Source organism: Ceratotherium simum, chromosome 10 (genome assembly GCF_057802395.1).
Source record: "Ceratotherium simum simum isolate JZ-2026a chromosome 10, ASM5780239v1, whole genome shotgun sequence".
Taxonomy (NCBI): Eukaryota; Metazoa; Chordata; class Mammalia; order Perissodactyla; family Rhinocerotidae; genus Ceratotherium; species Ceratotherium simum.
The window spans coordinates 34,781,092-34,808,871 of record NC_141909.1 but is presented as its reverse complement, the minus strand read 5'-3'; positions in this window follow the sequence as shown (position 1 = coordinate 34,808,871).

The window sequence follows — 27,780 nt, the reverse complement described above, 5'->3', positions numbered from 1 at the left end:
CAGGAGATTCTGATGCTGGAATCACTAAAAGATAGGGTATTCTCAAGGGAGACGAGAAATGTTTCTGGGGATTATCGGGGGGTTATCCAGCCAGTGGGAAGGGAGGAAAGTCTTTTAATAGCCTGTCTCTGCTTAGGGAAGCTCTGGTACTAATGTTAGAGGTGGGGAAATATATAATATTCCTCGTGTGGGTTGAGGTTGAATCACTCCCAAAAGCTACTGATCTGTTCAAAGCAACAAATAAATAAACCTACTGAAAAGACTATTTGAGAAGAAAACAGTTCTAGTATCCAATCAGTTGGTAGAAAGTAAAGGAATAAATTGAAGGAGCATGAGAATAGGAAAGAATTCTTATCAAATTTCCACAATGTGCCGGATTTTTTTTGCTTCATAAGCATTGTCTCCTTTAATCCTTACAACAGTCTAAAAGCAAGGAATTAGTCCTATTTTGCAAATAAAGAACCTGAGGCTGATGGACCCAGTGATTCTCAGCCTGACTGCACGTTATATCACCTTGGATGGCAGGAGGAGGGGAGAACTTTGAAAAATTACCTATGCCTGGCAGGCACCCCCAGAGAATCTGATGTCACTGGCTGGGCATTGATACCTTTATAAGTGCCCTGGAAATGCTACTGTGCAGCCAGGGGTCAGCACCACTGATTTTAGCCGAAGTTCATAGGATTAAAATGATTCCCAAATGAGCACTCACAATGCACCTCCTTCGACCTGTTCTGGGAACAACCCTCCGTTCTAGCCCCAACCTCCCAGGTAAGATTGTTGCATGAAGATACGACTGTTAAAAAATGTGCTCAGGTCATAGAAACAAAAATTTAGAGGGAAATTTTGCATAATACAACCTATGTTATTTAGTTATTACTATGATCCTGAGAGGTCAGTATTATTGTTATGATCCTTCTTATAGATGAGGAAACTGGGGTCTGGGTTGTTTGTAACTTTCTTGGACCTGCAGGGACAAAAGTTAGAATTAAACTCAGGATATCAGAGTATATTTGGAGTATATAAAATTCTTTGGAGTATACCCCTTTTCTTACCTCAGAAGTTATCTTGACTGATCTTCATCTTCTAAGTAACTTCAGTGTTACTATCCCAGGTGTTGAGAATTATCTATTTTCAAAGACTTTCTGAAAAAAAACCCCAAATCTTCAATATATTTATCAAGCCCATTGCAAGGTCATTTTACTTCCTGAAAGTCTTAGCTTTCATGATTATTACATAGAAGCAACGGCGTCAAACTATTTTGAGATGCCGTGGTGATAAATAAATACATATCAAATACTTTTGGAAAAAAGATTCAGTTCTACAAAAGGAAGAAAAACAAGTCTTTCCTTCCAGATAGATCACTAATATTAATATTGTAGCAATATATTAATATTAATATTAAAATAAGTAATTAATACCATTTTCTCAACACTTTTAAAAATTAATGAAATAATAACATCAGCATTCATTTATGCAGCATTATACAGTTTTTTTCATAAGTTTCTAGTGTCTTCTTAACACATTTAATTCTATCATAATTGTGTCAGTTTAGGGAAGGGGTAAGTAAAGTTTTCAGGTGAGATGAGGGCATTCCAAGTAGAAGGAACAACATATTCAAGGAATGAAGCTGGTACAGTGTGACTAGAATGTCAAGTGTCTATGGTTGAGAGGTGGAACATGAAGCTAGAAAAGTAAGCAAGGAAGGTCAGAAAGGGAGTCATATGCCAAAGAAAGAATTTTGAGCTTTTTCCTCTAGATCTCCACTGTCCCATATGGTAGCCAGTAGCCACATGTAGCTATTGAGCGCTGGAAATGTGGTTAGTCCAAATTAAAATGTGCTGTAAGTGTAAAACACAGCTTGATTTTCAGACTTACTCTGAAAAAACATCAGGGCTGTCCCGGTGGCGTAGAAGTTAAGTGCGTGTGCTCTGCTTCGGTGGCCCAGGGTTTGCAGGTTCGGATCCCAGGCGCACACCGACACACCGCTTGTCAAGCCATGCTGTGGCAGCGTCCCAGATAAAGTAGAGGAAGATGGGCACAGAGCTTAGCCCAGGGCCAATCTTCCTCAGCAAAAAGAGGAGGATTGGCATTAGATGTTAGCTCAGGGCTGATTTTCCTCACACACACAAAAAAGTAACATATCAAGTTGATAATTTTTGTATTGATTATATGTTGAAAAATAATATTTTGGATTAAATGACATCATTGAAATTAATTTCACCTGTTTCTTTTTGCTTTTTTAAAAATATAGCTACTTGAAAATTTAAAATTACATATGTGGCTTGTACTATATTTCTATTGGCCAGGGCTGCTCTAGATCAGTGTCAGCAAACTACAGCCTGTAGGCCAGTGCCCGGTTTTGTAAGGTCAATGAGCTAAGAAAGAGTCTTACATTTTCAAAAAATTGCTTTAGAAGAAGGAGGAAGAGGAGGAGGAGGAGGAAGAAAAGAGACAAAAACCGCATGTGGCTTAAAAGCCTCAAATATTTACTATTTGGCTCTTTACAAAAAATCTTTGCTGCCCTCTGCTCTAGATTCTTGCCACTCTAACTGTGTTCCATGAAACAGGAGCACTGGCGTCACCCAGGAGCTTGTTAGAAATGCAGAACCTCAGGCTCTACCCCAGACTTACCTAATCAGAATCTGCATTTCAATGAGATCCCAAGGTGATTCACATGCATGTTAAAACGTAAAGGCACAAGGGGAAGAAGATAGAGAATCATTGGAAGATACTAAAGGAAGAGATTGATGGGTTTATTCTCCTACCTAAAAACTGTTTCTTTTACGCTTAGAATAAGTCAAATTATCCAAGTACTTTGCAATATTTTTGTTAAGAGGATGGATGAATATTTGGTTTTTAAAATATTAATCTTGGGGGCTGGCCTGGTGGTGAGGTGGTTAAGTTCATGCACTCTGCTTCGGCAGCCTGGGGTTTGCACGTTCTGATCCCGGGCGTGGACGTACACGCCGCTCATCAAGCCATGCTGTGGTGACGTCCCACATATAAAATGGAGGAAGGTGGGCACAGATGTTAGCTCAGGGCCAATCTTCCTCACAAAAATAAATAAATAAATAAATAAAATATTAATTTTGAAAAACATCTTCTGAATTACCACTGTGTCTGAGATGAATTCAACTCTATATTAAAGAAATCAAGGTCATGGGTTTTGATCTGATTCAGTGATTTTCAAAAAAATTTTTTGACTATGAACCACAGTAAGAAATATTTTTTACTTTGATATCTAGTACACATATAGATATATTTAACTGAAATCAAAGTTTGATCAAACAGTACAGTATTTACCTTTACTAGAGACTTGCTGCCATAGAGTCTCTTCTATTCTATTCTATTCTATTCTATTCTATTCTATTCTATTCTATTCTATTCTACTCTATTCTATTTATTCCAATCTATTCCAATCTATAATATTCTATTCCATTAATTCAGTGCTATTTCTAGCCATGATGGAGTACTTGGTACTGAACTAGCCTTCCCGCTATCAACAACTATAAGATTGAGTGAAACATATGAGACAACTCTTTTTAGGCAGTCAACTCTCAGGGAAGAAAATTTATGAGATGTACCTCACAATTATACCCTTCTTCTCGGTGATAATTTTCTTGTCTTGTGGCAGAGAGTTGGAGTCTGAGCTAAGTGTGACGATTCCATTGAATCAGCTGAGGGGATGGGGATCAGAGTTTGGAATAGCTAAAATGGTTGGAATCTATGAGTCAGGGCAACAGAAATGAGAGAGAAAGGGGGCCCCAGGAGTCCATGTTGGGGTCACCCATGAGTTTGCGCTGAGGGCTAGGCTATTCATCATGTGAAGGGTGAGACCACCTGAAACTCACTAAACAGCAGCTACTAGAAGATTGAGAGCAGAATAGACTAGTTAAGCATGCTGAGGGAAGGGTATACAGAGAGATATTGGAGTTCCAGCCCTGCCAGGAGGCGAGATCATATTACCACCCCTGGAACCCAGAAAAGACAGTACCTAGATGAAGACCAACTCTAGACTTGCCCTAACATTCCCCTCAAATCTCCAGGGGAGACAAAGTTTGTAAGACACTGGTCTAGTTAGCTTTTGTCACGAATTGCATCCCAGTTCTCTCTGGTCAATTTGACAAGCACAACTTTGACAGCAGAGTAGAGGTGAAACTGACTAAATCAACTATTATATCTGAGGTTGAAATAGGACATCAAAGTGTATATTCTATTCCTACTGCAGCATTTTCATCTGTGAAAGATATTATTTTAGTTGACTCCCAGTCATTCATTCACTTATTACTTTGTTCCTTAAATAATTTCTGAGGAGCTAGTATGTGTCTGATATTGAGCTGGCACTAGGGATGCAAAGATTTTAAAAGATCATTCCAACTCTCTTGATGCATACAGTTAGCGGGAGGGATAATGTTCATCTATGAAACTATTCCAGTTGATAAGTACTTTGACATTTTGTAATTCCTTATATTTCCAAAAAACATTTTCAGAGTCATATTCTTTTCTTAGCGTTATAAATAGAATAATGTGATTTTTCCCTCGCATAATTTTAACAGTTTTATTGAAACAATAATTTATCAAATAGCAGAAAATCTGTTCTACTGCTCAAAATTTATTGATTTATTATTTTGGTAATATCCTAAGATAAGTATGCAAGTTAGTTTCCAAAGTATCCTCATTAAATTTTTATTCAGCATTACTATATATTAATTTACATTTTAGATTCAACTGGAGCATAATCTAACATTTTATCAGAACACAGAAATTAAGACTTTTGTTATTGTTGTTTTTTGATGTTGAAGATCTTTTATTAAGTTTTTTTTATAGTGATTCAATGTAAGAAGGATTCATCTTGTATTCCTACACAAGGGTGATAATTTTCTTAACTAAGAAAGTAACTCAAGGGCCGGCCAGGTGGCACAAGCAGTTAAGTGCGCTCGCTCTGCTGCGGCGGCCTGGGGTTCGCCGGTTCGGATCCCGGGCGCGCACCGACACACTGCTTGGCAAGCCATGCTGTGGTGGCGTCCCATATAAAGTGGAGGAAGATGGGCACTGATGTTAGCCCAGGGCCAGTCTTCCTCAAGCAAAAAGAGGAGGATTGGCAGATGTTAGCTCAGGGCTGATCTCCCTCACCAAAAAAAAAAAAAAAAAAAGGTATTTTCTTTAAAAAAAAAAGAAAGTAACTCAAAATAAAAGAGCCTCATTGAGGTGTTGTTCCTGTGACATATAGCTGCAGGCTGTATGGTAGGAAAGCCCAAGTTTATTATTATTAAAGCTCTGCTGTATACAAAGTGTATTGGGAGTTGTGGTCTACGTAAAAATAACAGATACAAGCTCTGCTCTCTCTGATCTCTTATTTTAAGGTGTATACAAAATAGATAAACATTTAGGCTATAAGAAGTATTGGAAACAAACTCTTTAGCAATAGCATCACTTTAGTTCACTTTATATCTTTCAGACAGAACTAGTTTAATCTTACAGTCATTTGTCTTACAATGATTTGTCTTAATATGCCTGAACTGTGGGCCAAGTCTACAAGCCAACTTTTGTAAGGAGGCAGAGTATAAAACTAAAAAAAAAAAAAACGTACATGGTCTGCTGAAAAATCTCAAATAAAGGCCTCTTCTATGGCCTCCTTGAATTCTTTCACGTTATTAATTTTTTTCTCTCCACCATGTTCTTAATTTTGGTTGGAAGGATAACTTAGAATAAAATGCTAAGGAGAAAGATTACGATTGTTTTTAAAACTCAGCGTGGTTGGTTTCTGCCTACTTCTGTCTTAGTGTACAGTGGGATCGCTTGCCACAAATGGTCATGGTTATGGAAATAATATGATGTCCTCAGGTCCCACTACTTTGGTATGAAAAACTCAAACGGAATATAAATCACCTAAATGATGAATCCCAATCCTTTTTACAGCTTTCACACTTATGAAAAGGCTGTGGATTTGTAGTATGTAAGAGAGAAGATGATTTTATTTTGTTGGAATAATTCAAACATCTGCTCCTTACTTTGAATAGATTCTGATTTATGTGCCTGTACAAACTTGATATCTATAAAACCGACTAGCAATGTAATATTTTGAAATTTTATTCTCTTTGCTTTAGGGAGCTCCAGAGCCTAGGAAGTGACTAATGGTATTGCACGAGATAGATTAACTTAATTCTTTCATCATCAATTTTGTTTGTGACTACATGGTAACAACCATAAAAATAGAGACTAAGTGTTCATTGCTTGGAGCAGTTCTACTTTCCTGTTGTACGGCAGCAAGATGTAGCTATGTTCCATAACTTAAAGAATGCCTATATCCTCCAGGAGCATCATGATGATTCAGCAATTTAACCTTATGCAATGAAAGCAAAAAGAAAAGTAGAATATACAGATTCTGACTTAGTATGGTGTGGATGGAGGGACTCCAAGCAAATTGAAGCTTTAAACTCAACGGAGGGGCCAGCCCGGTGGCGCAAGCAGTTGAGTGTGCGCACTCCGCTGCGGCGGCCTGGGGTTCGCCGGTTCGGATCCCGGGCGCGCACCGAAGCACTGCTTGTCAAGCCATGCTGTGGCGGCGTCCCATGTAAAGTGGAGGAAGATGGGCATGGATGTTAGCCCAGGGCTGGTCTTCCTAGGCAAAAAGTGGAGGATTGGCAGATGTTAGCTCAGGGCCGATCTTCCTCACACACAAAAAAATAAAAAACTCAACAGAGCACCTTAATAAAGAGCTATAGAATATAGGAAGAATGTATTTTGGCATGATCAGTACTGTTTTATCTTGACAGTTTAAATCTTAAAAGAGAAATTCTTCATTCTTTCTTCTTTCCTGATATACTTATACTCTTTCCCCTTATACTCTTTCCCCTAGGAAAAGGATATTGTTTAATTTTTCCCCATGTTGATGACTCCAATAATCTGTGCTGAAGCTTTGCAGTATGTCATTCCCACTTTAGATCTATTTCCCCTATTATTTTTCAAATCTAATGTTTTGTAATATCTCAAGAAACAGTGTTTGCAAGTCATTGTTTTTTTTTCACTAAAAAAGTACTGTTTCTCCCAACTGTCTCTCTAACCACTGTTTCTCCTGTTTATCACTCTTTCTCCCCTTCTTTGCTTTCTCATTCTGAGGAGCCTCATATGAACCTTCTTTAGTTAGGGTATAATTTGTGTGATTTCGTAAACCAATTACTGTGGGACCAGATGACAGAAGAACCTCCTGAAAGAGCACAGTTAATGCAGGAAGTGAGGTTAATGATTCAGTAGGCGAAATGCTTACTTCTGACTCACCATACCACTTAATAAAATGGTATATTCACAATGGAGATTTAGTAAATGTTTGTTGACTGATTACTATACCACTGACAAATCCTGAGTATAAGGAAAACGTCATGTAGAAATCATCAATTTCACTTCTAAAGATTAGGAAATAGAAGCGCCAAGAAATCAAGTGACATGTCTGATGTAATATGTGAAGGAGTTTGTGGTAGAAACATTTCTGTCATTGACTCCATTTTATGTCCCTGCATGTTTTCCCTTAGCCTCTGTCTTTCTCATCTTTTAAAAATTTACATTATGTCACTATATGTACTTATCTTTGAAAGCCTTCTTAGATGGTTTTTGGAACAAGGCAGGAAAAAAAATAAGTACTAAGCAGGTACCAAGACTTTAGATTCAGAAATGTGCCTTTGCCATCTGACCAAATTGAGTATAACACACATTGGAAGCTAAGTTTCATGTAGTTGATCAGAAACCACGTGGTGATTGGTAACAACCAGTCCTGTCTGTTAAGGACACAGTACCAAATCTGCTATTGTGCTGTGCTTTTCAATTATATGGCAGCCTCAGAGAAGCAGTCCATTCTTGAGAACATACTCTCTGAATTGCCTTGCATGGTTGAGCAGTGGATGTTAAATTTTCAAGAAGTCCAGGACATCATGAGAATGTACCTACATACACACCCACAATATTTTACATACAATTTCAGCAAATTTATAAACCCCTAAGTCTATTTGAGGACCTTCCATGCACCATAACCTGCAGAATAAGAATCTCTGGTTTGGACAACCAGTCTGTGTATCTCCTTTTGTGTTTTCATTTGACAATTTTTTGAGGGGGACGGAGGGACCAAGTTGTCTAATCTGTAAATCTGTTTTATGAGATCTTAGTGGTAAAATTATTTCCTTTCAAAGTAGAGAGTAAATTTTAAAATATTTGTGACTGCTACTGCACAGACTTAATTTTCCTATGAGAACATAGAGATTCTGTGTCACATTGGATGTGATTCCTAAAGTTAGACTCTACTATCAAAGAGTCATCATGATAATTGGAATTCTTTCAATTCCAGAAATAAGAATTAGAGCAATCTTTAAGGGGAGAAATGACCTATATCAGGAGCCGGCAAACTAAGGCAGGAGGGCCAACTGCGTCCTGCTGCCCATTTGTGTAAATAAAATTTTATTGGAGCAGAGCTGCGCCCACTCGTTATTGCCTTTGGCTGCTTTTGTGCTACAGGAGCAGAGCTGGATAGTTGCGACAGAGACCGTAAAGGTGACAAAGCCTAAAATATTTATTATCTGGCCCTTTACAGAAAAAGTTTACCTACTCCTATCCTATATCATGCTAACTGACAATTTCTCAACCTCAGTACTATTGACATTTGGGGCTGGATGCTCTTTCTTGTGGGGGGCTGTCTTGTGCGTTATAGGATGTTGAGCAGCATCCCCGTCCTCCTCTACCTGCTAGAGCCAGGAGACCTCTCGCCGGTCCCACAGTGGTGACAATCAAAAAGGCCTCCAGATATTCCCAAGCGTCCTGGTTGAGAACCAGTATTCCAACCAGATGGATTCCATCTTCGTGGCTAGAAGAAGAGGAGCCTATACCTACTCCAAGACTTAAGAATCTCCCCCATTAGGAAGTTTCCACTAGAGCATTCTTTTTTTCAAAGAGGAGAATCTCTTCTGCCGTTTAATCAGTTCATCTCTCTTCCTTCAGTTTTTAAAACAGGCAGAATACTACTGATCTCCATCTCTTTACAAAAAATACCTTCAAAAACCTTTCGCTTGTTAAGTCACCCCTTCTCTCATTATTTTTGTTAAGTAGCAGTTGTGTAAATGCAAGATATTATCCCTATTACTAGTTTCCTTATTAGTTTCTCCTCTGATGTAGCTTGAGGCCACTGTGCAGAACTATCTCCATTAAGAAATTTAGTGGATGAGAAAAAGTTATAGCAAGTATCCCAGTTAGAGCATCATCTTTTAGAATGCGAACCTGCTTCCCTTTTAAACTCTTCGGTTAGCTGATTGTATTTCTCTTTAAGTATTGCCTTAACAATAGAATTATATTGCAAGTATTTTTCTTTTCATGTCTTCATTCTTTTTAATGGCGAAGCCTTATATATATATGAAATCCTGAATGTTTCTTCTATCTTCTTTTAAAACAAAAGAGTGGCTTAAAAGAGAAAACTAACTTTAAGAATTTTCTCTTAAAAGCTAACATCTAAAAATAAATGAAAATACTTATTTTTAGATAGGTAGACAGGATTATAATTTTAGTCATCTAAATAATGTTGTTGAACCTGAAGGTATGTGTACCTTCTAATTGAAGTAGATATTATCTTTTAATATTTATCTTGAGCAGATATGGGTGAATTGGTTTTGTGAAAAACTCTTGTAGAAATCAGGCAAGAAATATTTATTTCCTCCACAGAGTCTAATCTAAGGTAGATGACATTTACACAGGAAAAATGAAGCTATTTCATCACTTCAGAATGAACCACCATGATACATCACTGCAAATATATTTTAAAAAACCCACACACAGATTGTAGAGAAAATGTAATTTAGTGGTCAGGACTAAATTAATTATTTAGAGGAGTGAGAAGTAAGTTAAAAATAAATTCATTAACTCCTATACTATAATGATCCACAGTTATCCTTTCTGACTTTTACCTGATGAGGTAAACATGACCTAATGTTCTGGAGGTTTGTTCTATACCTGTGACGACTGTGACATTGCCATGGAAACGAGCAAAATATTGTTTCTTTGGCACAGCCCATGTTGTCATTATCGTTATGCAACCTTAATTTTCATATAGTTTAAAGAGAACCATCAGAGTTTAGTCAAGTTACCGTAAAACAATCCAACAGATCATTTATCTTTGTATTAAATTTTTTTGTCAGAGGAGATATGTTCCTTTCTTATTTGGAGATAAGAAATAATTTTTAAAGTGTCAGGAAAACAAACATTAACATAACTTTTTCTCCAACACCGATACCAAAGCGATCAAAATTCCTTATGACATGCAGGTTGGAAATATGTAATGTTTTCTTTATTTTGTCTTCAGTGATACAAGGTGGTCTTTTTTTTTCTTTTGTTCAAATTTCCGGAGCCGGAAACTGTTACACTTTCATACTTGGGTTGATAGTCACTCTGACCTTTTTACACAAAGAGTGAAAAAAAAAATCAATCCAAACCCACAAACCAGTGTTTTTATTTTGAAGAAAAACAAACTCTTTTTTTCCATGAAAGGGACAAAAAAAGAAAAAGAAAGAAAGAAACCATGGCAAACAAATGTTTTATGATTCACAACTGCATGGTATTCACAGTTGTGGTGGTGATTATCCAATTATATGTGGTTTCTCCTGCACCATCTTGTCTGTGTATTTTACGGGTGTCATTTTGTTTATTTTTGCTTTGATTATTTTAGAATTAGTACAACATATAGTATGTCTGAGTGCATCAGTTAATTTCAGGCCCAATCTTGTAAATCTCCACACCCATTTTGCATAAAAGCTTCCACAGATCCGATGAAATCATGTGTTGATGACTTGCATGAATATGGTTGTTTGAAGAAAGTTCTAACATTATTCTTCCCCTATTTTCTCCCAGTTGCTTCACTTTATTTACTCATTCATGTAATCAGAAAATATTTGGATCCTCATAATGTGCCAGAGGTGGTGCTTTCAGATGACCCCATTTCCTTCTTGGGTCGATTCTGTGGTGTCAGTGTATTTATTCCCATTTTACAGATTGGGAAACCAAGGCTCTAGGGATATGGATTTATCCAAGATTACATAGCTATTAAGTACGGCTCTACGATCTGGTAATTTTCTGCAAAATACATTTGTATATCAGTTTAGGTGGTTGTATTTGTACATTTATATGATGAAAATCAAATAATTTACCAAGTGAATTATCGCATTCCCTAACTGGATTACTGTGAAGGAAAAACCACAAGGTGAAATAATTTGTTCTGACTCAGAGTGAGGGTATAAATGTCTTAATTCTTAGGCTGTCTATTCAAGGCAATGCAACAATTGCCTGGAAAGTGAAATATTTGATCAATCAAAAAAAATTTTTTTTCTATGTGACATTGTTGTGGCTTTGACTGTCTTCTGAGGAGATGCTTTGGTCTTCCACAGGCCCTGGCCTTAGGCTACCCTGTCTCTAGCGTGGAAGTTCTCCAGCTTCCTGCTCGAGTCCTTTTTCCGTGCAGCAGATGGAGGTTAACTATGCATGTGGCATCTTACTTAATTCTGAATAAACGGCATTGCATTTCTTTAAAATTTTAATAGCCATTTAATTTTTTAAATTGTGGTAAAAGATACATAAAATAAAATTTACCATTTTAACCGTTTTTAAGTGTGTAATTCAGTAGCAGTAAATACATTCACAATGTTGTGCAACCTTCACCACTATCTGGTTCCCAAATTTTTTATCATCTCAAACAGAAACTCTGTACAATAGCTGCTCCTCATTTCCACCCCCACCCCCCCGCCCTCCCAGCATTTGGTATCTTCTATTTTCTGTCTCTGTGAATTTGGCTCTTCTAGGCACCTTATATAAGTGCAATCACAGAATATTTGTCCTTTTGTGTCAGGCTTATTTCACTTAGCATAATGTTTTCAAGATTCACTCATGTTGTAGCAAGTATCAGAATTCCATTCCTTTTTAAGGCTGAATCATATTTTATTGTATGTAGATACATTTTGTTTATTCATTCCTCTATTGATGGACATTTTCATTGTTTCCACCTTTCGGCTACAGTTCATGAATAATGCTGCTATGAACATTGGTGTATAAGTATCTGTTTGAGTCTCTGCTTTTAATTCTTTTGAGTATATACACAGAAGTGGAATTGCTGGATCACATGATAACTCTATTTTTAACTTTTTGAGGAACCACCAAACCGTTTTCCACAGCAGCTGCACCATTTTATATTCTTACTAACAATGGACAAGTGTTCTAATTTTTCCACGTCCTTGCCAACACTTCTTATTTTCTGTTGTTCTTTTTTTAATAATAGCCATCCTCATGGGTGTGTCTTTAAACTTTTAATAAAACATTTTCCATGAATTATAGTTAAAATATACCCATAGATTTCTAAACCCATTTATTTTATTCACTCTCTCAAATTACATCTTTTGTTTCTGAGTACAGTAGTCTCCCCTTATCCGCGAGGGATACGTTCCAAGACCCCTAGTGGATGCCTGAAACCGTAGATAGTACCAAACCCTATATATACTATGTTTTTTCCTATACATATATACCGATGATAAAGTTTAATTTATAAATTAGTAAGAGATTAACAACCATAACTTCTCTTTGGCATATCAGAATTGCCAGTATCACTACTCTTGTGATTCAGGGCGATTACTGAATAAAGTAAAGGTTACTTTAACACAAGCCCTGCAATACCTCCACAGCCGATCTGATAATCCAGATGGCTACTAAGTGACTAATGGGCAGTAGCGTATACGGTGTGGATAGGCTAGACAAAGAGATGATTTACGTCCCAGGAGGGATGGAGCTGGATGGGAGAGATTTCATCATGCTACTCAGAACGGTGTGCAATTTAAAACTTATGAATTGTTTCTGTCTGGAATTTTTCATTTAATATTTTTGGACCACAGTTGCCCACGGGTGACTAAAACCTTGGAAATTGAAACTGTGGCTAAGGGGTGACAACTGTATGTGCTAAAAGTTTATTGTTGGGAGAATTTTCTGGGGGGTACATGTTTTGAAGCACCGAGCGTATCCCATAGGACTCTTTCTAATGAAATATAACCCTGAGCTCCCTGAAATTAATTTATATAGTTTACGACAATCTAATCTTTGTCTGGGTATTAGGCATAAACTATATACATTGTTAGAACACATTCTGGGAAACAAAAACAGCTTTTGCAGTGTAAAATTCTTGGTTGAATCAAAGACACACAAACTTGATTTTTTCAGGTGAATCAAATCTTCCTGTCCTTCTGCTTAAAATACAAACCAGATATGGAAGATCGTAAAAACAATTAGCCACAGCCTTTATAATTATGCAGAAACGTAATGCAAAGAATGTCACCCATCCTCACCCAGGGGCAGGCATGAAATCAGATAAATGCTGGAGGAATTGCTACTTGGCCTCCCTCGCTTCCCCTTCCTTCCATCTAATTTGCAAATGGGGAACAGAAAACAAGACTTCGTAAAATGTCCAAAGAAAACCAAACCTAATAATGATCTATTTCTCATTACACTTGGGTTTTAGGAACTCGTGCTAAGAAAAATGTTCTAGGGCCTAACTACAATGATGTTGTTTTCATCATACTGTATGTTTTGAGAAAATGGAGTTTTTAGCGAAAACTGTTTATGGCCTTTTATCTCATTCATCTAAATTGCATTGAAAAGCACTTATTTAAAAGCATCAAAAAGTTGGAGTGAAAATAAATTCTTGTTTGACTTATCTGCAAGAAGATATTAAAGCTAAAACCTGGAGTTTGCTTGAATTCCTAAGTGGATGGCCACATGTTAGATGCTGGGCCAAGGTTATTTTATATTAGAGACTTTCTAATCTGTTTATGACTCATAATGGTTTTGAAACATCTGAAATACTATTTTTTCCACCTTAGCAAGAAATCTGCAATAGGGACAGAACTTTAAGTTGTAAGACATATTATTTGCTTTCTCCGGTAATTGAAATTTCAGTATTGATTTGTCTGGGCATTGTGTATAAATCTCAAGTTAGTCCTTAGGATTTTATCATAATCTCAGCTAACACAGCCTGGTGTGTGGTAATAGTATATGTGGGAGTGAGAACTTCCTAATTTAGGTCTAGAAGCCTAGAGAGGGAAAACAATGTTTTCCAGGTTGTAAAGATAGGCAGAGGATAGTATTTGAGGAGCTTCTGGGATTGGGGGGTGACTCCTTCAAGACTGACTAGAAGGGCAGGCATTAATAGGAGCTGTTTGTGGGGTCAGGATTGAAGTTGATAGCTTTGGCAAGAATTTTTCCTCATCATTTTTTCCTGACCCATCCCCACCACACACGCTTCCTCTAGTCTGATGTATGTTCTCCCCTCTTTGCTCCTCTGTCATACCTGTGTATTCTCCATCACAGCGCTCAGCCTACTGTCCTCTAGATGAGAGTCTTGGTAGGGCAAATATAACCTCTTGGAGTGGTGATGTCTTTCCTCCAGAGCATTCTATGACACCACTCTTCAGTGGCTAAAGTGATTGATTTTGAAGTGGGTGGAGATGTTAAATACTTCTAAGAATAGATCAGTCATTATGCACTTGAGATATCAAAGATCATGGCTGGCTATAGGCATTTCAGTGTAGTCACTGACCACCAAATACTTGCTGATTTCTTTGGGTTGGGATGGAATATTAAAAAAAGTCCATCTCTAAAGTGATTAAAAAATAGACACATAGAAATTTAGGGAGCCATGTGTGAGAATGAAAACTTTTCAAATTGCAGTTTAGGGATTTGCTTTGGTAAGATAGTCTATTGGTAGATGGAAGGCCTGATTCTTGAGACTCTTTCAAAACTTTCAGGCATTTTGAGTTTTCTCTCTCTATATATAATATATATTTATATTTATAATCAGTCTCCAATCCCTGCCCTCCTGATTTCTTACTTCCAGCAGGGTCAGAACTGGGCTGAATTCCCATGTTTAGTCTTTAGGAGGAGTTCTCTGCCACAGCACCACCTACCCCCGCCCCACCCCACCCCTCCTCAAACACACACAAAGTCTTGGGGCTAGTCCTTCTTCTGGAGAGGTGTGTGCGGTGGTGAGAGGGTGTGGGGGAGAAGGTGCTTCCGCATGAGATGTTTTCTCCAGTATAGGAAGGAAGGAATTCTTCTTGAATTACGGTTACCTCTACAGCTTGTTAGCTTTATCATCTCCATTTCTTCATATATATTTTGCTCTCGCTAAAATTTTATTTTGAATTTCTTTGCAGTTTTGTACTGTATCTGTCAAGGTTGTCAGACGAGAAGCATTTTATTTCCCGTATTTTTGTATCCATGTAAATTTCCTAACTGACCTGGGCAATGGTGACCCAGGAGGCAGCCTCAGCAGAAGGATGCTGACTTGGGAACAGCAGGTGTCAAATAGCCTCCTCCTCAAATTATCACCAGTAAACTAGGTTTACTAAGAATTTTACCTCTTTATAATAAAAAGTCTTTGAAGAAAGAATATCATGAAACATATTACACAGTTGGAATGCATAGTACTTAAAGTATATCCATATGGCCTTTTAATCAAATATGGTCAATGATACCACACATATTTCATCTAGAATATTAGAGATGCAGCTACTCAGGTATAACGCGTTTCTGTGGTACCCACCACGTGACCATCTGCTAGGTCCAGACTGCTTTACAAGATGATTCTGATGATAATGATAATAATGGCAGATATTTATTGAACGCTCATCATATTATACACTATGCTAAAAGAGTTACATGTCTATGCCATTTGGTCCTTCCAATACTTTATGTAGTAGGTTCTGTTGTTATCTTCATTTTCCACATGGGGAAGCAGAGGCCTAGCAAGGTTAAGGAGCTTGGCCCTTGTCAAGCATCAAGCACTGAGCCCTGATTCCAGATCATGTCTTGATATGATACTGTGTTTCAAAATGCACCTATACAGTGGCCTCCATCTCTCTTTATTCCACCTGCCTCCACGCTGTGTTCACTTAATCTACAAACTGAGCTAAATCCGATCTTGTTTATATCAGAAACTCTTCTGACCATGAAGCCCCCATGACTACAAGCTGCAAACTTTCATCTGAAAGGAAGAAGGTTAGATGTTTGCCAAGGTGAATGTGTATAAACTTGTAAAATAAATTCATTAAGTGAAAGACTCTGTTTAAACCCGTTGTCTTTTTTCTTCAATTTTCAATATTTAAAGTTTATTAGAGTTTTGACAAAAGGCTTAATCATGTATTTTTTTTTAATGAATAATGTGTTTTTAACCTAATAAAAAGTTAACCAAACGACTTCACAATACTTTGTTCAGAAGGAAATATAGTTTAAACAGTGACCTATTTTTCCAGCAATGAGTAGTTGTAAACCGAGCTATAATTTTAACTACTTCCATTGGAATAGAATCATATTAATTATAAATTCATTTTGGCTTAAGAGTATAGTTGCCAAACAAGAAAAAAACGAAGAAAAAAATTGACAGAAAAGACTAAAACAAATCTCACTCATTATCTCTCTATCTCCAATTCCATCTGTATCTGTAAGTCTGCAGGTAGAATAATGGCCATCATTGTAACATTGCCACCTCATCTCTCTGATGACTCTTAAGAGAAGGGCAAGTTTTCCTTTGGTTTTCTTGTTGGCAGCTATGACATTGATGAGATAGAGAAAGGTGAATTTGCTCTTGACAATAAAGTTACTAACTGTGGGAAGTTACTAACATTGACCATTGCTGTGATCTGTAGGAATTCCACTCAAATTTGTTTGAAGGGACATCTGATGCTTTGGTCTTTGGTTCTCTGATTATGTAAGTGGTGAACACAAACTGTCATCTTCTCACAGGGCATTTGAAGGAGGAAGTAGTATCTCAAGCACCTCTGCTCCCCAGCTGCATTTGGGATCCTTTAGAATTAAAATGATCATAATATTTTCTCATAAGTTATTTAAAAACTTCCTACTTCATCTTTAATAATGTTCCTCTTCTGTTTCTCATATTGCTTATTTACACCTCTCTTTTTCAAACTCAATCTCTGAGATTGTTAATTTTATTTGTTTTGTTTAAAGAATCAATTTTGGTTTTGTTGATCCTTTCTGTTAACTTTTAAATTATTTAATATTTATTATTTAATTTATTACTTATTGTAATCCTTAATTTTTTATTATTTCCTAAATTTTACCTTCTTTGGGTTTATTTTACTGCTATTTTTATAATTTCTTGTGTTGGATATTTAGCTCTTTAATTTTTAACTCTTCTTTCTAGTATAAGCATTTAAAGTTATAGATTTTTTCTAGTGTTATTTTAGCTGCATCTAATGAGTTTTCATATATACTATTTTATTAATCTTTGAGTTCTAAATGTTTTCTAATTTCCATCGTAGTTTCTTTCTGAACCCATGCCATATTTAAAAACTGTTTTTAAATTCTTTTTTTTTTTTAAAGATTTTATTTATTTTCTTTTTCCCCCAAAAGCCCCAGTAGATAGTTGTATGTCACAGCTGCACATCCTTCTAGTTGCTGCATGTGGGACTCGGCCTCAGGATGGACGGAGAAGTGGTGCCTCGATGCACACCCGGGATCCGAACCCGGGCCACCAGCATTACAGCGCGCGCACTTAACCACCAAGCCACAGGGCCGGCCCTGTTTTTAAATTCTTAAGTGTATGTTTGTTTTTTCTCGTGAGGAAGATCAGCCCTGAGCTAACATTCATGCCAATCCTCCTCTTTTTGCTGAGGAAGACTGGCCCTGGCCTAACATCTGTGCCCATCTTCCTCCACTTTGTATGGGACACTACCACAGCATGGCTTGACAAGCTGTGTGTTGGTGTGCACCTGGGATCTGAACCCTGGGCCGCTGCAGCAGAGCGCATGTACTTAACCGCTACGCCACTGGGCTGGCTCTTAGACATACAAAATTTTGACATTCTAGACTCAGTTTTCTTTTCCAGAGTCATCGTTTACCATTCTAATTCATACCTCCACTCAGCTGCCTGATGATTCCATGATTCCACCTTCTATACCTTGGAAAATCCTACTAATCCATAAATAACCCAATTTTACTTTCCTTGCCAAGTTTTATAAAATCTTCTCATTATATATAAAATTTTCCAATATATAAAATTTTCCCATGTTGCATGTCTTTCCCTTCTCTGCATCCCTATTACAGTTTCTTCAAATTCATATAATAATAATTTCTAACATCTAAACTGGACCAGATTTACTCTCTTGCATGACACAACCAAAAAATGGACAAAATATATGAAGCAACAATTTTCAAGACACTAGACATTGGTCAAGAAAGGATAGTGATTCCTGAGAGACAGGAAACAAATGAGATGAGCCCTCTGATGGTCCCACCTTACTGCTGTGAGAGTGTTTCCAGGCTGTTGAATAGGGAGGGAGAACCAATGTGGAGAAAGTGGGACTTCCAGAGTTGAGGATACAGAAGATACAGCTAAGAGTCAGGGACACCAAGGCGGCCAGAGTTCTCAGAATAGAGGAGTAACCAGGGAGAGGGAGCTGCATAGACAGAGAATTCTGGAGACCTGCAAAGGATCTCCCTTGAGTACACAACTGAGTACTGATCAGGAAATGGCTTGAGGCTGGGGAACGAACCACCTGACAGGGTTAGAGGCAACAGTGAGTGGAGCTTACACAGAGCTGAGAATAGTGCCTGTTCCTACTAGCGAGACTGGGAGACCTCATGATTCATGGAAGATTAGGTGGAGTATGCAGAAAGTCTACCATTGTATTAGGGAATAATTCGCCCTGAACTGAGCACCTCTCCAAGCCCACCTAATAAATCTTAAAAGAAAATCTGAAAGGAGAAAACTGTGTCCCAGAAGAAAGCTTGATAATATTTATAGGAAAACAAAAATATCAAACAAGATAAAATTCACACTATCTACCCACATCAATAACAGAAAGGTCTCTGGAAAACACCCAAATTTTTGGAAACTAAATAACATGCTTGTAAACATGGGTCAAAGGAGAAATCAAAAGGGAAATTAGAAAGTGGTTTGAATGAAAATGCAAACACAACAAATCAAAATTCATAGGATGACATTAAAGCAGTATTTTAGGGGAAATTATAGCACTAAATGCCTATTTTAGAAAAGAAGAAAGGTCTCAAATCAATGATCTCAGCTTCCACATTGTGAAACTAGAAAAATAAGAGCAAACTATACTCAAAGTAAGTGGAAGAAAGGAAATAGTAAAGATCAGAGTGGAAACAAATGATCTAGAAAACAGAAAAACAACAGAGAAAATCAATGAAACCCAAAGCTGATTTTTTGAGATCAAAAAAACTAATAAATCTCTAGTCATGCTGAGAGATGACCTAAATTACCAACATCAAGAATAAGAAAGATAACATCAGTAGAGATTTCACAGATATTAGTGGGAATACAATAAGTTTATGCCAATTAATTTGACAATTTAAATGGAATATATAAATTCCTCAAAAGACACAAACTACAAAAGCTTACTTAAGAAGAAATAGTTAAGATGAATAACTTTATATTAATTTTTAAAAATTGAATTTGTAGTTAAAAACTTCTCTACAAAGAAAACCAGGCCCAGATGGCTTCACTGGTATATTCCACTGAATATTTAAGCAAGAATACCAATCCTACCCAAGCACTTTCAGAAAACTGCAAAGGAGTGAATATTTCCCAACTCATTTTATGAGGCCAGCCTATCCTGATTCCAAACGCCAGACAGACATTATATGAAAATGAAACTACAGACCATGATCTCTCATGAATATAGATGCCAAAATTCTAAACAAAATTTTAACAAATCAAATCTAACGGTATATAAAAAACATAATACTTCATAACCCTGTGAGGTTTATTCCAGGAATGCAAGGTTGGCTTAACATTCAAAAATCAATCAACATAATTCACTGTACTAATAAACTAAAAAAGAAAAGGCATATGATTGCTAAAATATGTGAAGAAAAAACATTTGACAAAATCCAACATCCATTCATGACAAACTCTCAACAAATTAAAAATGAAAAGAGAACTTCCTCAACCTAATAAAAAGCATCTACAAAAACCCTACAGCTAACATATCATGGTGAAAGATTGAATGCTTTCCTTCTAAGACCAGGAACAAGACATAAGGATGTCTGCTCTTATGACTTCTATTCAGCATTGTATTGGAGGTTCTCAGCAGTATAATAAAGTAAAGGAAAAATAATAAAAAACATCCTGATTGGAAAGGAAGAAGTAAAACTGTTTTGATTCAGAGACGACATGATTGCCTGTGTACAAGTTCCACTGGATCCTATGAATAAGCTGCTGGAACTAAGCGAGTTTAGCAAGATTAAAGGATATAAGATTGACATATAAATATCAATTTTATTTCTATGTAATAGCAACAAGCAATCAGAAATTGATACAGAAAGGATACTATTTAAAATGGTGCAATGGACTGAATGTTTGTGTCCCTCTGAAATTCCTATGTAGAAACCCTAATCCCAATGTGATATTTGCACGTGGGGCCTTTGGGAGGTAATCAGACCATAAGGGTGGAACCCACATGAGTGAGAATAATGCCCTTATAAGAAGAGGCCAGAGAACTATCTAGCTTTTTTCCCACCAGGCGAAGACACAGCAGGAAGATGGCTCTCTGTAAACTAGAGGGAGGTCACTCACCAAGAGCTAAATTATGACATAAGGCTGGAGAGTTGATATACCCCTGAAGTAGGACAGTGAGGGTGTATTGTTGGTCTTGCCAGCTGAAAGTAAACTGCTTCTGGTGGTCTTCACTAACAGGTATTGAGAAAAAAGCATTTGTCAGAGTATACTAGGGAATGTGTTAACTTGCTCAAGCAGTGAAACCACATCTGGTACAGTAGTTGTAATTGGAGTCACCACATTTATGATAACTCCTTGTCATTCTCCAAGATCCTTCTGTCTTCTGCACAGGGCAAATAGGTGAGTTGAATGGGGATGGGGTGGAAATCACCACCCCTGCATCTTTCAAGTCCTGGATGGTGTTACTAATCTCTATCGTCTCTCCAGGAATGTGGCATTGCTTTTGGTTTACTATTTTCCTGGGTAGAGGCAGTTCTATTGGCTTCCACTTGGCCTTTGCCACCATAATAACCCTCACTCCACAGGTCAGGGAACCAATGTGGGGATTCTGGCAGCTGCTGAGTATATCTATTCCAAATATGCATTCTGGAACTGGGAAAATAACCACAGGGTGGGTTCAGAGACCCACTGGGCCCACTGTGAGACAGACCTGAACTAAAACTCCCTTGATTTTCTGACCTCCATGAGCTTCTTCTCTGACAGTAGGCCACAGTGATGTTTTGGGTCTTTTGGATTTAGTGTCAGTTCAGAGCCACTGTCCAGTAGCTTCTGAAAGGCATAGTTTACCCTAGTAAAAGGCTGGAGGTCCCTTTGGGGAAAGTTGGGAGAAAAATTAATGGTATATTTTTTGGTAGTGTACCAGGCTCCTTCCTCAAGGGGTTCTGGGTCTGTAAACTGGATCAAGTCTGGGAATTGGCTGAGAGGCACTGACTCTCTGTTTTTATTGTCGAAGCAAAATAACCAACAACCATTCTATAGATAAGAGAAATAAGGTGAGTTTACTTGAGCCAGAGTGAGGATTATAACCCGGGAAGGCCTTAGAAAGTCTTCTAAAGAGCATGGTTTTCACTACAGTCTTATATCTTTTTAGAACAAAGAACATACATTAAACACACCCAGGATACATTTTTATCAAAATTTCAAGGAGGTATTCAATTGCAAATTAGCAGGTCAACATGACCATGATGTCAGGAAAGGGACTAATCCGGGCATTACCAATAGGGCGTTACCGATAGGGCTAGGCGGGGAAGTATGCATTCTTATCTTAGGAGAGTGTATTCTTTACTTTAATGGTCAAGCAGATATACAATGTATATTTGATAGACCATAAGTCAGACTTTTTAGTTCAAGTTGAATCAGTTTTGAACCCGAATAGTTACCCCATATACCTCAATATGTGAGAATCTCTTGTCATTATTATGAATCAGATTAGACTTTTGTTCATTGACTTGGCCTAGACTTTTCCTGCTTGTGCAGATAGAGGAAGAATGTAATAGAGGCTTCCTATCTATTTCACTTCTATGAACACCATGATCAACTAGCCAATGCCATAGATCTACATAAATCAGACTATTCTGATTGCTTCTTTGATTCTGCTGTCCGTTACAGTAACCACACCTACTTTGCCTCAGGTGTTTGAATGCTGCCACTTGGCCCTGGCCACCCTGGGATCCAATCACTCCCACTGAGTTTAGGTTTCCCAGTTCCATGACTGCAGTCCCTACAAGATCTGGCCTACGGAAAAGAGTGATCACAGAGCTCTTCAAGGATGCCAGGGCCCCTTACAAATTTATTTCTCACAGTTGTGGTTAAAGGTATGTTTTCTAGACCTTCCCAGTGTGCGAGAGTAGGCTTTAAATGACAAATCCACCCTAACATTCCATCCTCCCCATGTCTTTGAATCCCTTCCTCTACGTTAAACCAAGGTAGATCTGGCATTTCTGAATCTCGCATGGTGGGCCACCATTTTGTTCCATGTTTCAGCCAACCAACCACATTGTTAGAACTCTTCGTAACTCCCTGAGATATAACATTAAATGTGGAATCTAAGCTTAGTGAGCCAATATCAATAAATTTAACCTGATCCGACTTTATCTTCCTTCTACCATTATCCCACAACCTCAATATCCATTCCCACGTATGTCTGTATAAATTAGATAACTCAAGAAGTTTTTTTGGATTGTAGCATATCTCATGGGTCACACTTTGTAGCTCACCTTTAAGGGCCTTCTGTGACTTGAGTCTAGTTTCAGGGCTAGAAGCAAAGATGAATGGTGGGGGTGGGTTCTGGTGAGAATCAGGATTGTCTTTTATGGCAACTGCCTCAGGGGAGTCCATTACAGTTTCCTCAGGCAATGCAGGGTTAATACCCTCAGCGAGGGGTGGAAAGGCCACTACCAGTGGGGACCAGAAAGGCCCTACCACTGAGGGTGGGGAAGCTGCTTCCCCTGGGTGTGGAGAGGCTGCTTCCACTAGCAAAGGAAACTCATCAGAATTTAGTGGCTCAATGTCCTCAGCTCATCAGGGTCTGCCTACACACCCCCATTCCCACTTACAGGATCTCATTCTTTCCCAATCAATGCCCTCACTTTAACAGTAGACACTGCGTGAGGCTGGGAGTTCAACTTGCATTGTAATTCAGCCAGTCACAGGATTAAGATTCTGTGTTTGACTTTCAGCAATCTCAGCCCTGCGACTATAAGAGACAAAATTTTCTTTAGGGCACACATAGAAGCTTTCAGGTCATTTGCCTGAGCTGGGAATTCGAATCCCTGAGCTCATCCTTTTCTTTTATCACTTTGTCCAGTGACAACCAGCCAATCTCATTATATTTCTTAGTTTTCCAAAAATGTTAGAAAGTATCATATACACAGTCTTGCTTCTTATAGGTAATGGATTAGGAGTATCCAATAGAGATATTTTGCATATCTCAGTCCAGCTCAGTCCATGGATTATTAGTGCTGTCTTTACTATTAGAAATAGAGTAATTAACATCTTTAAAGCTAATCAGTTTAGAGAATCAATTCCAGAAATGCCAGAAACAATTCAGAAAACTCATCCTTAAAATTCTGTTTCTCTAGAATAATTCTTGGCACCAAAATCTATATTAGTCTGTGTTCTCCAGAGAAACAGAACCAAAAGGATGTGTGTGTGTGTGTGTGTGTGTGTGTGTGTGTAGAGAGAGATTTATTATAAGGAATTGGTTCACATAGTCATGGAGGCTGAGATGTTCCAAGATCTGCAGTTGGCAAGCTGGAGACCCAGGAGAGCCGACGGTATAGTTCCAGTCTGAGTCTGAAGGCAGGAGAAGACCAATGTCCCAGTTTGGAGATCTTCAGGTGGAGAAGAATTCTTTCTTATTCATGGGAGGTTAAACTTTTTATTCTATTCAGGCCTTCAACCTATTGGGTGAGCGTCACTCACATTGGGGAGGACAATCTGCTTTACTCAGTCTACTGATTCAAATGTTAATCTCATCCAAAAACACCCTCACAATCACACCCAGAATAATGTTTGACCAAAAATCTGGGCACCTTGTGACCCAGTCAAATTGACACACAAAAATAACCATCACAGATGATAACAGTTAAAGTTCTGTTGGACCAAAAGACGGAAGCTGCTGGCTGAAGTTGGCAGAGTCAGTAGATGAAAAATCCTGGATTCTCAGTATTCTGGAGCAGCCATGCAAGTCCTAGAAGATTCCATGGGGACTCTTACGTGAGGAAACTAAACTGATAGCTTGTTGAAGACATTCTTATTTTGGTTTATGTTAGAGCCTTTTAACTAACATCATAATTGTATTTTGTCTTTTTGGTTCTTCGATATATATGGGATTTGGAGGAATTCAGAGTGAAGGAAAAATATTAAGTTCTTTTGGAAATGTTGTAGATTTTTTTCCTATATGAATGACAGCATTGGGGTTGAAGATGTGGATAAAAAAAGAGATTTGTTGGGGAAAAAAGGCCTGTGTTTTCTTTATGGTATTTAAGACAGTCTAGAAGGATATTTTGCCAAATATATAGTAGAATGTGATATAGGGGCAAAATTCTGTCTATAATTCCTAGACCTTTCCTTCTTAAACTGGTGAAAAGGCAGTGACGGGGGCACCATGTTGTGTTCCTTGAGCCAACCCTGGCTCTGCCTTGGAGATGAAATATTTATCTTGAGTAATCTTACCTAACAGTGGTGAGGTTTACATGTGTGTTTACTTTTTATTAGGCATGTACCGATCTGACTTGTTTCAGTTTTATTGGCACTTAAAACTATGAGAAGATCACTGATTCACGACAGCAGAATTTTAGGTGATTCATTCAATTCATTAATCAAAATGACTACTTCAGCAATGATTTACATTAGAGAATCAGTAACTAACTTATCCTCCCTTATATAAAGGTACCTGAATCACTTGATATCAAGCCACTGAAATATTTGCATTTATTGAAGTATAATTTAGGTAAAATAGAATACACGTATCTTGGGTATTTCAGTGCCACGAGCTTTGCAAATTGTGTAAATCCATGTAACCTCCGTCTATGTTATGGAGAATAGATTGGAAGGAAGTGAGACCGGAGATATGTTAGAGGCCATTGCATAAATCAGGATGGTAGAGCTTGTGAGAAGGGACTTGAATTAAGAGGTACTTTAGAAGTAAGCACATCAGGCTTTGGTGAATGGGTGTCAGTGGTGAGGAAGAAAAATAACTCAAAGATTTCTCCCGGATTTCTTGTTTAAGTAACTGGCCACATGGTAGTACTATTTTCTGAGATTATGAGTACTCAGGAGAAGGCTGTATGTGAATGTGAATGTGTGTGTGTGCGTGTGGGGTGGAAAGAAGCATAGATGGAAATGTTGATTTCAATTTTTGACATATAGATTTCTTCCAGTGCTTGTAGGACATTCAAATGGTGATGTCCATAAGATGAATGTCCAGAGCTCAAGAGAGAAAGAACTCAACTAGAAATATAAATTTGCTCATTATCAGCAAATAAATGGTTTATTGAAAAATGGCAGCGGGTGAAATTGCCTATAAAGAGGTATGTAGCTCTTAGAGATAATTAGTATATTGTTCCCTAAAGTAGGTTCTATGGTGAACTGGCTCTGTTAGGTACTTTGAATAAAATTACTTTATGGTCAAATAAGTTTAGAAAATGTGTCAAACAGTAACCTTTTCTTGAAAATGTACCAGATACACTATTGGATTAAAGACTGGGAAGTCCAGCAGTATCAAAATATATTTCCCTTTTCATAATGCTGTGTTTCCCAAACGCCCTCAATTGTCATACACTGGGAGAAGGAAACCAAATCCCACCCGTCTTCTGCCTTGTGGTTTCACCTTGTGGATGACCCACACCCAACCAACTTGGCCCTGGGTAATTGAAGTTCTGCTTCATTTTCCAATAAGAGTAGGATGCACAAGTTTTTGTGCATAGAGTTACAATACAATCAAGTATTTTTGTTTGTTTCTGTTTGCTGAATGCTTAACAACATATTTAAAGCAAATTCTAGATGTCATGCCCCATATATACACACATTTTACTTTTTTAACTCAGTTTAAAATTTGATCTTGGTATTATTGCTTGACTACTAAGATAACTGTAATTTTGTTTTATTGTAGTATTATAGCAGAAGACACTAAATCATTTAAATATTTTTTTGAATATAGTTAATATCCTTTTTTCTTTCCATCCTACCTAATATATTTATGGCTTCAAAAGGCTGTAGCCGCAGGGTGATTGCTAAATCTTTCTAATGGGACAAAGAACCCAGGCTGTGAAGATATGCAGTGCCTGTTCAGTTAAACAGGATTATTTTACAGTTTAACAAAGGAAAATGCATCCAGGTATGGTATTTTAAAATAAAATTAACTGGAATACTCTAATCCACTCTGTGGGTTCATTGAGTGCCTCTGTGTGACTGACCTTCAAGGTCATCAGGGTCTCTCAGCTATACGCTGGGCCTATATTCCAAAATGCCATATTGGACCACTCTACCCAGATGTCTGCAGGCACCTCCAGCCTGACCTATTTAAAATAGAGCCTGTTGTCTTATTCTCACTGAAAGGTGATATGGAAAGCTCCAATCATTTCTATCAAAGCTGCTTTTCCTCTTGGCTTTCTATCTTGCTTCATGGCGTTCATTGATTTACTCATTCAGCAAATACTTACTGAGTGTATACTAAGAGTCAGTCATTGTTTTACATCCTGGAGTAGAGCAATAAAAGACTTAGACCAGGAGATTTCCTCCAAAGAACTCATGTTCGGATAATAACTTTCTCCATTCAAAAATTCAGTCAAGGGCCGGCCCCGTGGCTTAGTGGTTAAGTGAGCGCGCTCCACTGCTGGCGACCCGGGTTCGGATCCCGGGCTCGCACCGACGCGCTGCTTCTCCGGCCATGCTGAGGCCGCGTCCCACATACAGCAACTAGAAGGATGTGCAGCTATGACATACAACTATCTACTGGGGCTTTGGGGGGAAAAATAAATAAATAAAATCTTAAAAAAAAAAAAACAAAAAAAAAACACAAAAATTCAGTCAATATCATGTCACCTTGACACTTTTCTCTTTTTTCAAATCCAGTGATCACCAATTCAGTTGGTCTGAAATGCTTTTGCACCACTGGACTCCACCACACCCTCCTATGATAGACTATTTTGAGTCAGATCATCATCTCTAACCTGGGTTGTTGTAATGTCCCTTATCTGGTTTCTCTGCCTTTATTCTCTCCTTCTTTTCATCCCCCTCCTGCCTTCAACCTTCTGCTAGAGTTATCTTCCCAAAACACAGATGTGATCAAGTACTTCTGCTTTAAAATCTTTAATGACCGTCTACAGGAGACATCTAATCTTTGAAGGGGTTAGAACTCCTAATCTGATTTTACGTACTTTCTTAATCTCATCTCCCACTTTCAACACACCTTACAGAACTTGTCCCAGATACAATAAGGGTTTGTTATTCTCTGTCTCTTTGCTATCCTCCCATTCTCCATGTCCTTGCTTAGAATCCCAATTATCACCTTTGTTGCCTTCATTCTCATTAAGTACACTCATTAAATTCAGACATCTACAGATAGAAGGAATAACTTTTCCCACCATTAATATTCCTCAATTACAGCACTAATCACGTTATGAAAACTAAGTGCATATGTGTACCTGTATCCCACTATAGATGTGAGCTTCTCAAGCAGGAGTTGGCAAACCTTATCTGTAGAGAGCTTTGCA